The 13,164-nt window shown below is 43.5% G+C and overlaps 1 protein-coding gene across 4 annotated transcripts in view; it reads right to left on the reverse strand.

Annotated features, from left to right (window-relative positions):
* Positions 1-13,164, reverse strand: part of LOC5668285 (neurogenic protein mastermind) — a 122,350-nt gene that overhangs the window by 106,252 nt on the left and 2,934 nt on the right. The window lies entirely within an intron of this gene.

Here is a 13,164-nt window from a genome sequence, read left to right on the forward strand (position 1 = left end):
GCATTAAAACCGTGTCTTTCGCAGCGGCCCTACCAATACGCACACACACCAACTATTGCGCATGGTGCAGGCAAACTACTACACCGCTAGTCGCGCCGCGCTACACACTCACGACGATTACTACCACTATTCTAGCAGACGAGCTATCGCGTACGCGTGTATACACGGGCCGCGAGAATCGCAGCCGCCGCGTGAACTAACCACGGACACACACCGGTAGTCGCAGCAACAAACTTGCGCTGGCCGCGCGCGCTCGCTTGCAAGAGTGTGTGAGTGTGTGCGTCAGACTACATCACCGTACACTACATCAGCGGCAGCCCCAACCTAAACCATCGACCTTGCGGCACAGGTCCTTAACACGGTTTTGTGCTCCGAAGTTTCTCCCTGCCGACACAGCGGAACAACAACGGAACGGAACACGACGTCGCATCATCAGATACAAGAGACGAGGTACCAAAACACACCTCTCTATTGCGTCTTGCGGGAAGATTCTCTCTTTCTCTCTCGCGTTTGTTTGGTCGTTCTTTCTTGCCTCGCATCATATGGCCCCACCGTGTCAGACGAGGTGGGCAAACCAGCGTTCAGGCAGGCAACGAGAGAACCAGTCTGCTGGGTCGGCCTCAAATTGCTGTACGGCAGAGTTGTCAAACGCACGACGGTACAGCCCCGAATCGTGATTTCACATGACCCCACGTGCAGAGATGATAGAAAAACATTTCAATAACACGGTTTCTAACAAACTGGAATATAGCATAGATCATCGTTCCTAGTCGTAAATTGGTAACTGACTACCCAATACAAGGTTTTTCATATCATCTGATAAGGTAGGCATACTTTCTGGACTCTGTGTGACGTTAAGTAAACATGCATGCCTTGTTTGTGATTTGACATGAAGACATAACGGTGACAAGTTGTCCAGAAAGTGTGCTATAACAATCTGCATCGCTAAACAACCATGTAAAGCCGATATAATGTCATTGCAACTGATGTTCGAAATTGGGCTAAATGTAAACACTTTTTACTAAACGTGAAAACTATTCGTTTGGTTTCTTGTAAAAAGTGACTTTGGAGCTCAAGCAACTATCTAAAAAAGATCATAAATTAGATTAAAACAAAATCTTGGTGTCAATAATATGGTTTAATAACATCGGACTATTAACCAGCAATTGCTTTACAGTAGAAATGTCCGCAATAAGTAAGATTATAGGGCCAACTATATGACTCGAGTATTAGAGAAAAAAGTGTCTAAAATGCTGGTTTACTATTATGATCCGTGTTAGATAACTCGATTTGTCTCTGGTTTGTCATATTTAACTGAACGAAAAACTTTTGCATTACCTGTCTGAAACGGAGACCATTTGGTGCCTAACAGCTTACCATTAGGTAAAAGCTACGCAAAGAGTGTTGTTTTACTGTTTCGTTTCCGTTCGTGTAGAGTGGTTTTGTTTGACACTTTTATGTTTGAGTCAGAAAATCGGCACTTATATGTGTGAGTTGAATTTAAAGAATGTATAGATTCAACTCAACATCAAGAGTGAACATGAATCTTTTACTTTTTTTACTTTTTTATGACTCTATCTTAAGCTGAAAGCGAATGAGTTAAATTCCCGAACAAGTCGATCTCTAGTATATCCCCAGAGGAAGTAGTGAACCCAAAGAACGATCACAGTTATGTAATGTTGAGAATAAAAAATATTGATGATGAAAATACTAAATCTCTAAATATTAATAAGTTTACACATTACTACAAATATATTCAAATTTTCGTCTTATTCAATATCAAATTAGACATAGTCATCAGACATACTTAAAATTGCCTGTGTAATTCTTCTATTTGGCGTAACGTCCTAAGCGGACATGCCGGCCTATACAGGCTTTCGAGACTTAATTCATTACCACGTAGCCGGCTAGTCAATCCTTGCTACGGGGGGACGGTCAATTCTAGATTTGAACCCATGGCAGGCATGTTATTGAATCATTCGAGTTGACGACAGTACCACAGGACCGCCTGTGTAATACAAGCAACAGTTAGTAATTTTGACAACTGCTCGTGCTAAACGCGAAAAACATTAGTGATTGAAATTTCTTAGATAACATTGTCGTTATCTAATAAATAAAAAATTAGGATAAAAGCTCCATAATTTTTCCACACAGTCAACATCAACCAAATCTTTACCGACAGCTCCTGCTGTGTTTGACATCCCTGGCGGCAAGCGTTTTTGGTGTCTCGTCGATTTCCTGCTTGCTCTGTTCGATCGCAGTCCGTTCAGATTTCTTACGCGAATAGGTGGCCTAATCGCGTAAGGCTCTTTTTTGTATTCTAAGCTTGGCATATTTTTGCCCCCTTCTTTCGTGCCACAACTCATCGCTGAAGCGAAAAACGATTCGAGAGACAAGAGGCAAGCGGTAAAAAAATGAAGCTGATGATGAGCGATGACCAAAACGGAACGAAAACTATTGTACCGCAAAATGGTCGTACAGTTTGTGAGTGGGAATTTGATGTTCCCGGTTCTTGGACGTTTTTTTTTTCTTACATTTTTTTTTGCCATTGACATGCGGTCACCACCACTTTGCCACAAGCCTTTTAGCAGAGCAGAGCCTCGGGAAAAGATCGCTAAAGTGGAATAGAAATACAGCAGCAGGCTGTAAACACACACAGGCACCACAACCCGGACAGAAAGCAGACCCGGGAGGAGTCCTATGCTGAGTGGAATTTCAGGCCGAGCAGCAGAACACACTGCCGTAATAACATACAGCGTGGATTGGACACGTAAGTAAATAAATACTGGCAAAACTTCCACCACACACGGTGGAGAGAACGCGCTAGAAGAGCCGCTGCTACACACAGACACGACCGTTCGTTCGCTTTGCAGCATTGCTTTTCGCTTCATTTCGCATCCAGAGGGCACACACCAAGCAGTCCACGGTGTCTTCCTCCCCCGTCTTGGCCTATCTGCGCGCACACACATGTTTCGTTATTGCCCGTCGTCTCCGATGTGCTTCGGTGTCTAATCGCGTGTGGAGCGCGTAAGGTGCAACTAAGCAGCACAGCGTTACTTACACTGACGGACAGCAAACATACACAATACACACACACACACACGACCCGGTTCGGGCACGGCCGCCAAAGATTAGAAGGGCATGTTTCAGCGATTTCAGCGGGGCAAAACGGTATCGATGTGTTGGTGGTGCATGCTACCTTTCGGCCAATTTCCCATATGCTGCTGCTGCGTGTTCTTGACGTTGGCTTTGACCCTGTGTCTGCCACCGAAGGTTTTGGGAAATGGATCGTTTAACATTTAGAACCATTGTGTGCGCTTGCACCGGGGGCGCTGCTGCACCGTTCAAGGTGCTTTTTGGCCATCATAGACCCGCCGCCTGGCCGTCGTTGAAGTGCGATTGATAATTTGTATTGGAAACGTTTAAATAATCAGCAAATTATAGGATTCTCATTTTTTGTAATATTTGAGATTTCTGCGTGATTTGCAATTTGCTGGATCTTTTGAATATGGTAATTGTAGACTGGTGACCGTGATCCTTGCTTATATTTATCACTCGCTTCTTTTTACAGGATTTTTCACATCGCCCAATTACAGGGTTTACCTAGCCAATCCGGCATCGTCAAAGCGTTATCGGTCGCCGTAAATACTTTTTCGGGCAACGTCAACCCTCAATTGGGCACTGTCATTTCTATTCGAGCCTTGTGAAGTATGAATCGGGCATAGTACAGAATGAAAGCGTCCTACTCTAATCGGTCGCTCCGGTGTGTTTGGTCCATCAAGTTGTTTAAAAATACGTATTTTGGATGTTGTTTAACTTATTATGTATTATTTTAAAATGTTTACCTAATTAAATCACCAAACATATTACAGGGTTTACCTAGCCAATCGGGCGTCGTCAAAACGTTATGGGTCGCCGTTAATACTTTTTCGGGCGACGTAAACCCTCAATTGGGCACTGTCATTTCTATTCGGGCCTTGTGAAGTATGAATCGGGCATAGTACAGAATGAATTGGGCCTACTTTATATTTTGTTGCTTTCTAGCTGCAAAACAATACTTTTTTGCGAGTAGTTTAACTGATATGTAATAAAATTCACTATTTTTAAGTTTATTTACATAAAAAAATATTCAAAATCCTTTTTTTTATTTTTAATTCAACGCCATACAATGCAATTTGGTTTTATATATTTTTTTAATATAATATTTTTGGTGATTTAATTAGGTAAACATTTTAAAATGACACATAATAAGTTAAACAACATGCAAAATACGTATTTTTAAACTGCTTCGTGGATCAAACACACCGGAGCGACCGATTTGACACCTTCAAGAGTAGGACGCTTTCATTCTGTACTATGCCCGATTCATACTTCACAAGGCCCGAATAGAAATGACAGTGCCCAATTGAGGGTTTACGTCGCCCGAAAAAGTATTAACGACGACCGATAACGCTTTGACGATGCCGGATTGGCTAGGTAAACCCTGTAAGTTGTCATACTTTCTGAACTCTGTGTGACATTAACAGTGAATCGAAGTTGACAGATTATGCTATAACGCCTCAAGGTGATCAGAATGAGTTCTAAACCTACAAGAACCTCTAAAAAACTTTACATTTTACACTTCTGACCCAAAAGATTAAATCAAATATGAAACTGATATTTAATCAAGATACGAATTCTAATAACTGGATTACACCCACAAAGTGTCAAAACAAATCAAACAATCTGAAATCTAAATCAATGATACTTTTTTCAAAACTCTCATAGATTTAAATTTCAAATCTAGTCTCACATTTATAAAGAAGTTGATCTTTGATTGTTTATAATTCAGTAATTATTGCACAAAGATGACTAAAAAACATTGTTAAAATTCGTATTTAGAAGCTATTGGCATAAGAGTAGTTAAATAAATGATTATTAAAGCAAGTAAATTAATTAAAGCAATAAATTTTCCAAAAAAATGGACAAAGATAACTGAAACAAAATGCAAAAGCTTTCAAGATAACTACATTTATCAAGATAACTACATTTATTGATTTTACAACTGTTGCTTAAACTTGCTAAGTGGTCAAGTCTAAAGCAAGAAAAGAAAAAATAAACAGGTTACTTTTAAGCATATATAACATCTCGAATGTTTAATAATAAAAGATTGATTAATTGATTCAATTTAAAGCAAAACAGTAATGCTTGCAAGAAAAACGAGCAATTATAAAACAACAAAAATCAGCAGCAAAATATAAAGTTGCCTTTTATATAAACTAATTATATATTAATAGACATTAGAAAAATCATACAAAAACAAAAGTGAGCCAATAAAGAACCGCAGCCATTTTGTGCAATGCCATCAGCCTCAAAAACCCAAAAAAAAACCCCACCCAACATCCAAATATTCAAAAACCCATCTCAAACATCATTCCGTGACAACAACGGAAAAATAATTAAGACCATAAAACAATCGCCTGACGGGGGATGGGTTCAACACATCAGCAGCAACAACAACAACAAAAAACCGCATAGAACATTCAGTTAGGGATTTTTATTCCACGAATTCGCGGTCCAAAACTGAAGGCATTTGGGTTATATTCCCAAATTGCTGAAATCCACCCTAAACACAACAACAAAGCATCACACACTGACGCTGCTGCACCCAGGAGAGGATCCGGAGGAACAGAGATGCAAACAAAAAAAAGTTTAGTAGCACAAAAAATTGCTAAGCAATAAAGAATAACAACAAAAAAATACGTTACCCGAAACACACACACTTACAGGGACGATCTGCCACAGTCCCCCTGACGACAGGTCGCGGAGTGGTGTGTGGCGGCGTGCGGCGCTGCCGGAATCCGGCGTGAATCGAATGCGCATGTTAATATTATTTATGGTGGCAGTTTTGAAAGCGGGCAAATAAAACAACCAAAGCCAAAAAGCCACACAGAGTGAATCATGGCAGCGCATGGCAGAGGGAGCAAGAGTTATATGGGGGTGTAAGGTAGGGAACACCACCATCCCCACCAGGGCCGGGAATGCTATTCGCTTCAACGCAGAGCAGAGCGCAGATACGGAAAGGAGAAGGAGGAGTCGAAATTGAACCGAATAGATGTGAATTGCTGCGCTCCAGGGCTGGAAGAAAACGGCTCATCAAACCGTGCGAGAGAGCATGCGATGCTTTGCCGCAGCAACACCGTGCAACGATCGATCCACGTTGCAGTGCAAGGGAGGAGGAGGTTAGATGAAATTGAAATAGAAAGAGGGGAAGAGAAGAGACCTGCAAGGGTGGTAGGATAAAGGTGAAAAAATAAAACCATACTCTCCGTTGGCCAGCGTCAAGAAGTGATCGCGCTACAGAACAAAAACAACAATCCAAAAAAAACGCAGCTGCTAGACTTTGGGAACTGAGAATGAAGCCAAACCGCGAAAAGATCATAGCAACAGAAGAGGAATAGAACTACTCCAAGGGAACCAATTGAAGGTGAGTTCCGAAGAAGGTTCCTGCGATCGAATGGGTTGAAGAAAATGATTTATTCTTATTAGATTGCAGTTTTATTGTATTATTTCCTTAATTATTTAATTATAAATTCGGTTCCTTTTCGGGGAGGTGGTCCTACCCCCACCGCGCCCGAAAGCACCACAGAGAGAGAAGGAAGACTGAGGAACCAATAACGGAAAACGAAACTAAGCAATGGCAAACAGCGGAAGTGTGGGCTGGAAAAGCAAGCCGCGGACTGACTTGCAACACAACTGTAAAGGTGTTTTTAACAAATCAATACGCGCCACAGCCTAAGGCATCGCACCAAATCGATCAAGACCAGGACCGGGGTTGGCAGCAAGCTTTGAAATTAACGTCAATATGCAACACATTTGCACATGTGGAGGAATTGTGGCTATAATGTAATATAATAATACACGTTTCGATCTAAGCCCGATCTAACCTCGTGCTTCGTCAGAATGCTATATATTAGTGTAGTTCTTGTAGCCACAGCAGCAGCACACCGGCCCAATAAAAGATTACCATAATTAAAAAGTTCGCCAGAGTTGCCGCAGGAGGAGAGTTGGCAAATTAAATCACCACAAATAATCCAGCGATAAAACAAAAACCGAATCGAGCGAAGACAAAAAAAAAACAACGAAAGACGGATCTCTCCCTCACCAGAGTCGATGATGATCGATAGTCTTGCGTCTTCTGTTTCTTTTGCGGCGTTTTTTCTTCTCTCTTTTGTGATTCGGCTCCCCTCTGATCACCATATTTAGAAGCGGGATATAAAAATTGCCCAAATTGAATTTACGACACACACCACATCGGCCATCAAACGCTCTCCGGACACACGAAATAATAAATGAACCGACTGACTGACTGAGCCCCGGGTCGCTCGTCGCGTCGTTTGTGCACGCATGACGACGGTGGCCTGTTTCCTGTTTCGAGCACCCGTCTGGGGGGAAGACGCAAAGCAGGAACACACTTTTGACCCGGTAGCAAATGCTGACGACGACGGTGATCATGATGATGATGAAGTTATACCGAACATCTATTTCATTCCGGTCGGGAGGGATTGGTTTAATATTATGCATAATGCCATACCCGCTCTGGAGCAGGTGAACGTTGCCAGTACGGGAGCCGGCTACACTGAGTAGTTCTGTGTCTTCTAGCCCTACACACAGAGAAGCTGGTTTACGAAAATGTAAGCCGCATTATTTCAAGCTCGAATCATTTGTCCAACATTCCTCAAGTGCTGGAATGATCCATGAATGGAAGATGAACTAAAGCGGCGAACGCCCTTCACACACTAAATAACAATTGTACAACCTGTTACTCACCTTCGCTGCCAGCCACGGAGCATACACGATTGCTGCTCGATGCTGGCTACCAGCAGCAGCACCAGCAGTAGCAGCATAATTTGAGCCATTTCGGAGGTTGTTAGGAAAAACCCTTACAGCACACACGCCCGACTACCAAGCCCCAGTAGTCTACAACAATCAAACGCGCTAGGCAGTAACTTCTCATCACATTGACCCAAATAAAGAAATTGTGTTTGTGTGTGTGTGTGTGTGTGTGTGTATGTTGTTTAGCCAGCTGCTGGAATATCAATGAGGCCTGGTGTGTCTGGGATCGTATAGTAGGAAAGTGGAGTGGAGCTCTTCGCCGGGTAAACGGTCACTTGGAACAGTTGAAACAAGCTTTAACAGCGTGTATGAAAAGCTGAAGATGTTTCTAAAAACTTTGAACTATAATTTAATTCTTCGTGAGAAATCAACAGATCTTGGCTATGTTTTGTATTCCGTAGAACATTTTGAGATGTTTGATGCAATTTGAAGTGTATGGATATAAAATTTAGTTATTTATTGTATGTGTTTTTTTATTCTTAATTGATAAAAGTTTATGTTTAAGACTACATCTCTGAAAACAAATCACCTTGGAATGTGGTTTGTTGAGACGGAATCAGGAATATTAAATGAACTAGTAATACATTAATACAGGGTGTTCCAAGTCACTTTCAAATGTGCACATAATTATTCACCACCTCCAAGATGTTTTTCAACAGCTGTCGAATGGTTGTATACTTCGAATGGTGTGTATTTGCTCCATAATGAAATTTCTGTTCTTACACATGATTGAAAAGAACTGTCCAACTCAATTCAGCTTGAGACGTGTTGAAAATCATGCTGAAGAAATTGAAAACTATGATGGATATGACATATCAACACATCACAAAGAACTGTCAAACTCAATCCAGCTTTAGACGTGTTGAAAATCATGCTGAAGAAATTGAAAACTACGATGGATATGACATATCAAAAATTGATGTGGATTAACATCTTGCACGCAGTAAACAACAACGTCTACATTCGAAACTGACTTGGAAAACTTGATAAGTATATTCTAAAATTAGAGGACTCCGGCAGGTAGTTCCGCTCTTTATTATGCGGAGTCGCTCGAAGTCGTCTGAAGCTGACCGGAAACGCTCTAAATCGACCAGAGTCGCCCAGAGTCGCTCCGAGTCGGAGTCGTCCAGATCCATCCGGAGTCGCCTGGAGTCGCCCGGAATCAGTCTTAGAAACGAAGGCCTGTATACGAAATGCATACGCAAAAATAAAGACAAAAACACACAACAATCAAATGCCTGATCATATGACCATTGCACAGGACGGCTTCAGTTGACTTCGATCGACTCTGGACGACTCCAAATGACTCCAACTTCTGTCGACTCCAGGCGATTCTGAGTCCGATCGACTCCAAGTGACTCTGGACGACTCCAGACGACTCTGGACGACTCTGGACGACTCCAGACCACTCTGGGCGACTCCAGACGACTCTGGACGACTCCAGACGACTCTGGACGACTCCAAGTGACTCCAGACGAGTCCAGACGACTCTGGACGACTCCAGACTACTCTGGACGACTCCAGTCGACTCTGGACAACTCCAGACGACTATGAACGACTCCGAATGACTGCGAACGACTGCGAATGACTCTGGACGTCTCCGGACAACTCCGACTACGGGCAGAATTAGTGGATCCAATTTTGTCGAAGTCGGAATCGGACTAACAATAGCTGAAGTCGGATTGGAGTCGTGAGTGCGCTCCAGAGAGCTTCAGTACTTTAGTATTTCAGGCTAGATTAATTCAGCCCGAAAAATATCTAAACAAACGCCAATTCGTAGCGGGTACGATCAGGTTAGCTCATGAACGATTGAATTTCAGCTCGTTGATAGGAAAAAGAAAAGGCCTGATTATAGGAAAACGATACAAACATGGTTGAAATCTTCAAGCTCATTTTCCTTCCTTACAAGTTTCTCTTTTTAAATGTGCATCATGTAGAACCTGAATCTAAAATTGAATAAAAAAATCTAATTAAAATATCAATTTAGATTCAATGATGACGAATCCTGAGAATGCCCCACGACGCATGTCTAACGACTCATGTGTCGAAATTTAAAATATGTCGCCCTTCAAAATGCATTGAACCAGCAGCAATAAAAACAAAACAGACTCTCAGAAATGTTAACCAACCGTGCGAATTCCGAATCAAAGTACAGCGCAACCATGGAGCATCTACCCCTTCCGTACCCCGTGCCCCACTTGTAAAGAACAAACACACCTAATACACATCGCCCTTCTCCCCCATTAGCTAATTAATCATATTAATTAGCATAAAGCATTTTGGGTCTCATGAGGGCGGGGAGTAGGGTGCACAAAAACCAACACAAACCAACACATACTTTTGGACGCGCTGTTGTTGTAGTTGGGCATGTGGGGCGTTCCTGGTCACCTGGAAAAAAACAGTGCCATTGCCAGCCGTCGGTGTTGCGCCCGACCCCAAATGTGCAGTGATGCCCAACACGCTTTGTGGATGGAGACTGTTTGGAGAGAAAAGAAGGCAACAGTGATTTTGATGCGTATGTGTGTGTGTGTGTGTGTTTCGGTGAGCTAAATTTGGACCTTCCGGAAAAGTGCGAAAAACAGCTGAATGCGTGCTGAAGATGTCTCGCGGTGTATGTTTGGGAAGCAAGGAAGCAGAGGAAAAAAGAGCCGTTATTGGAGAGGGTTGAGACGGGGGAGAGGGAGGGGCGCGGACAAAAACAATCACACGCACCAAAAAGATGTGTTGTGCGGAAGTCAGCCCGACGGTGGAAAGTGAAAATTCCACCTTGAGGCTGAAAACAGCTGACACGAAGGGAAAATCTGATGCTGACCAAGGGGTGCTGGGGGTGTTGGGGCGATTGTTGCAATTCCATCGGGTGCGCGGCAGGTGTGGGCGGCATAGGTGTGCGTGTGTGTGCGTGTGTGCTAGAAGGTTCTTTATTTATTTATTTTCGCGCTTCGAAAACTTTAAACACACACGCATCTGCGTCTTTGAAAATGCAACCTATTTTTAAACCCCGTTTTTGTCACACTACCACCTAAACATGCACGTCCAACATCTCTCACTCTAAATGTGCCGGGCGTGTTGCGCTGTAGCGGGCCGCTACTTTCGTGGATGGCCTTCACCGATATAATTGAAACAGTTGTGTGAGAGCGTCCAAAAATTTACTTTAAAAACAATATAGATTTTTCTCCCCCTGGCAGCAACCGGCAACAGACCCCACGATCGCGACAATCAAACCGTAATCGATGGATCGCCGGCGGGGCTCGGTATGTTGTAGCGCGTGTTGTGTACTTGTTGTTCCAAGCCAGCATAAACCCGTGAGTGGCGCGATGAGTTCTGCACTCATCCCGCTTTCAGCTGCTCACCGGATGGGGACACTCACAGCACACAGTTCGGTATGCTCGAGTCGGTCGAGCGAGCGAGAGAAGCGGCCCCGTCGAGCAGCAGGCGGGGAAAAGAGCAAGCAACACACACATACACACACACACACACACACGTGCATGTAGTGGTGTTAGGGGTTGTTGCAAGAGGGGTTGCGCGCTGCAGAATTCGACCACATCACACATATTGCATACCCCAGCAGCGGCAGAGAGGAGCTCACCGAAAAAGCATCGGGCAAAATAATACATGCCAACGCGCAACCGGTTCTGTGTTGGTATGTTGCTAGGTAAATTACGTAATTCTTTTTTAGTTGTTCCCCGCACAATTTTTCATCCCCACACACACAACTGCTATACGCACACACACGAATGTACGTAATGGGAGAAGACTCTTTGGACCCTCCTCCCGTTGACGGTATCACCACCTCTCCGCAACCCAGTAGAATGATAGGCCAAAAAAAAAGTTTACAAAACAATGTTTAGGAAAGTAAGCGTAGTAAGTGCCAACATTTGACCAAAGAGAGAAGAACCGGCTGACCATTATCAACCAGAGAGCGAGCGGAGGTCGCTTTAATAAAGATCAAACAGTGTTTGGGCCAGCAGTTTTAATTTAAAGCAAGTTTAAGTTTTCTTTTCATAATAATGATGCAAGCGTGAGATCAAGCACATTTCTACTAATAATAAAAATAATTAACGGTAGGTAAAAAAAGAGACTTGAGAAACAACAACACACCCCAAATGATGTATTTGCTTCTTCACAATTTATGCACATTTATGCTTCGCCTTAAGCTGGTCTGTACTGCATTTAGGGGGGTGAAAAATATGTTTCATCCTTCGGGCCATTTAAAAGCGCCACACCAATTAATAAATGCACTTTTATTTTAATTCCTGTTGCCAAAAAATAAGCTTCTTGAGAGAAAGAGAGAGGAACACTCAGGCAATAAAAATCACGACCTACACACACACGACCGGCGGGCGACAGCGGCAACCATTCCCCTTGGCTGTTTGGGTATTCTCATCAGTCCTTCGCAAACAATCTCGAGCAACCTAGAGGGGGGAGGGAATGGGGAGGCGAACTGCTCGAAAACGCACACACCGCGGTGGCCAGCGCTGGCTGTGAGCGAAAGAGACAGAGCATTTTGTAGTGCTCGAAACGAAAAATTGTATAACCTGTACGGCCCTCATCCACCGCCACCGCCAGGGCACTTTACCAAAACTCAGCATAAAAGCAAACACACAAAATTGAAACTTCCCAACTAATACACACACACACACAAGGAGACAAGGGCTCACGCGATATCACGGCGCACACTGTACAACGCAAAGCAAAAGGGAAAATGGGAGGAAAAGTTGTGTGGTGGAAAAAATAAACAGACACACACACACACACACCATCCAAATACATCACCACAGCGGGCACACAAATCGATCGACGGAGCCGTTGTTAGCCGTGAAATGCCGCCATACCTGTGTATATGTCGGTGTGCGCGCTGTGCGGTGTTAGGGCAGGTAAGCATGTGTGGAGGAAAAACCTGCGTCACCCGATCGACGATCGACTTTAAGGGCTGGTGGCGGCGGCGGCGGGAAAGGAGAGAAAGTTTTTCCCACTCCCACTGTTGCGCACCGCCCTCCTCCCCCTCTGTGCTTTAATTAAAAGCCAGCCTGCTTTGGTGTTGGAAAATTAATTACTGTCAACACACAAACGCACACACACGCACACAGATGATTCGTCGCAAATCTATCACCAGTGTGCTGACAATACATTGCTCCACTCCTCCTCCCCTCACCAGTCCATCGTGGGCTAACTGGATTAGGGGGCTGCAGGGACGACACACTTTACTTTGGAGGGAGAAGGGGCCTGTTTGGTAGTGGTGTGCGTGAGAGACTAGCGACAAAAATAATAACACACGAAAAAAAAAATAAA

The sequence above is a fragment of the Anopheles gambiae genome, chromosome 3, assembly GCF_943734735.2.
Source record: "Anopheles gambiae chromosome 3, idAnoGambNW_F1_1, whole genome shotgun sequence".
Taxonomy (NCBI): Eukaryota; Metazoa; Arthropoda; class Insecta; order Diptera; family Culicidae; genus Anopheles; species Anopheles gambiae.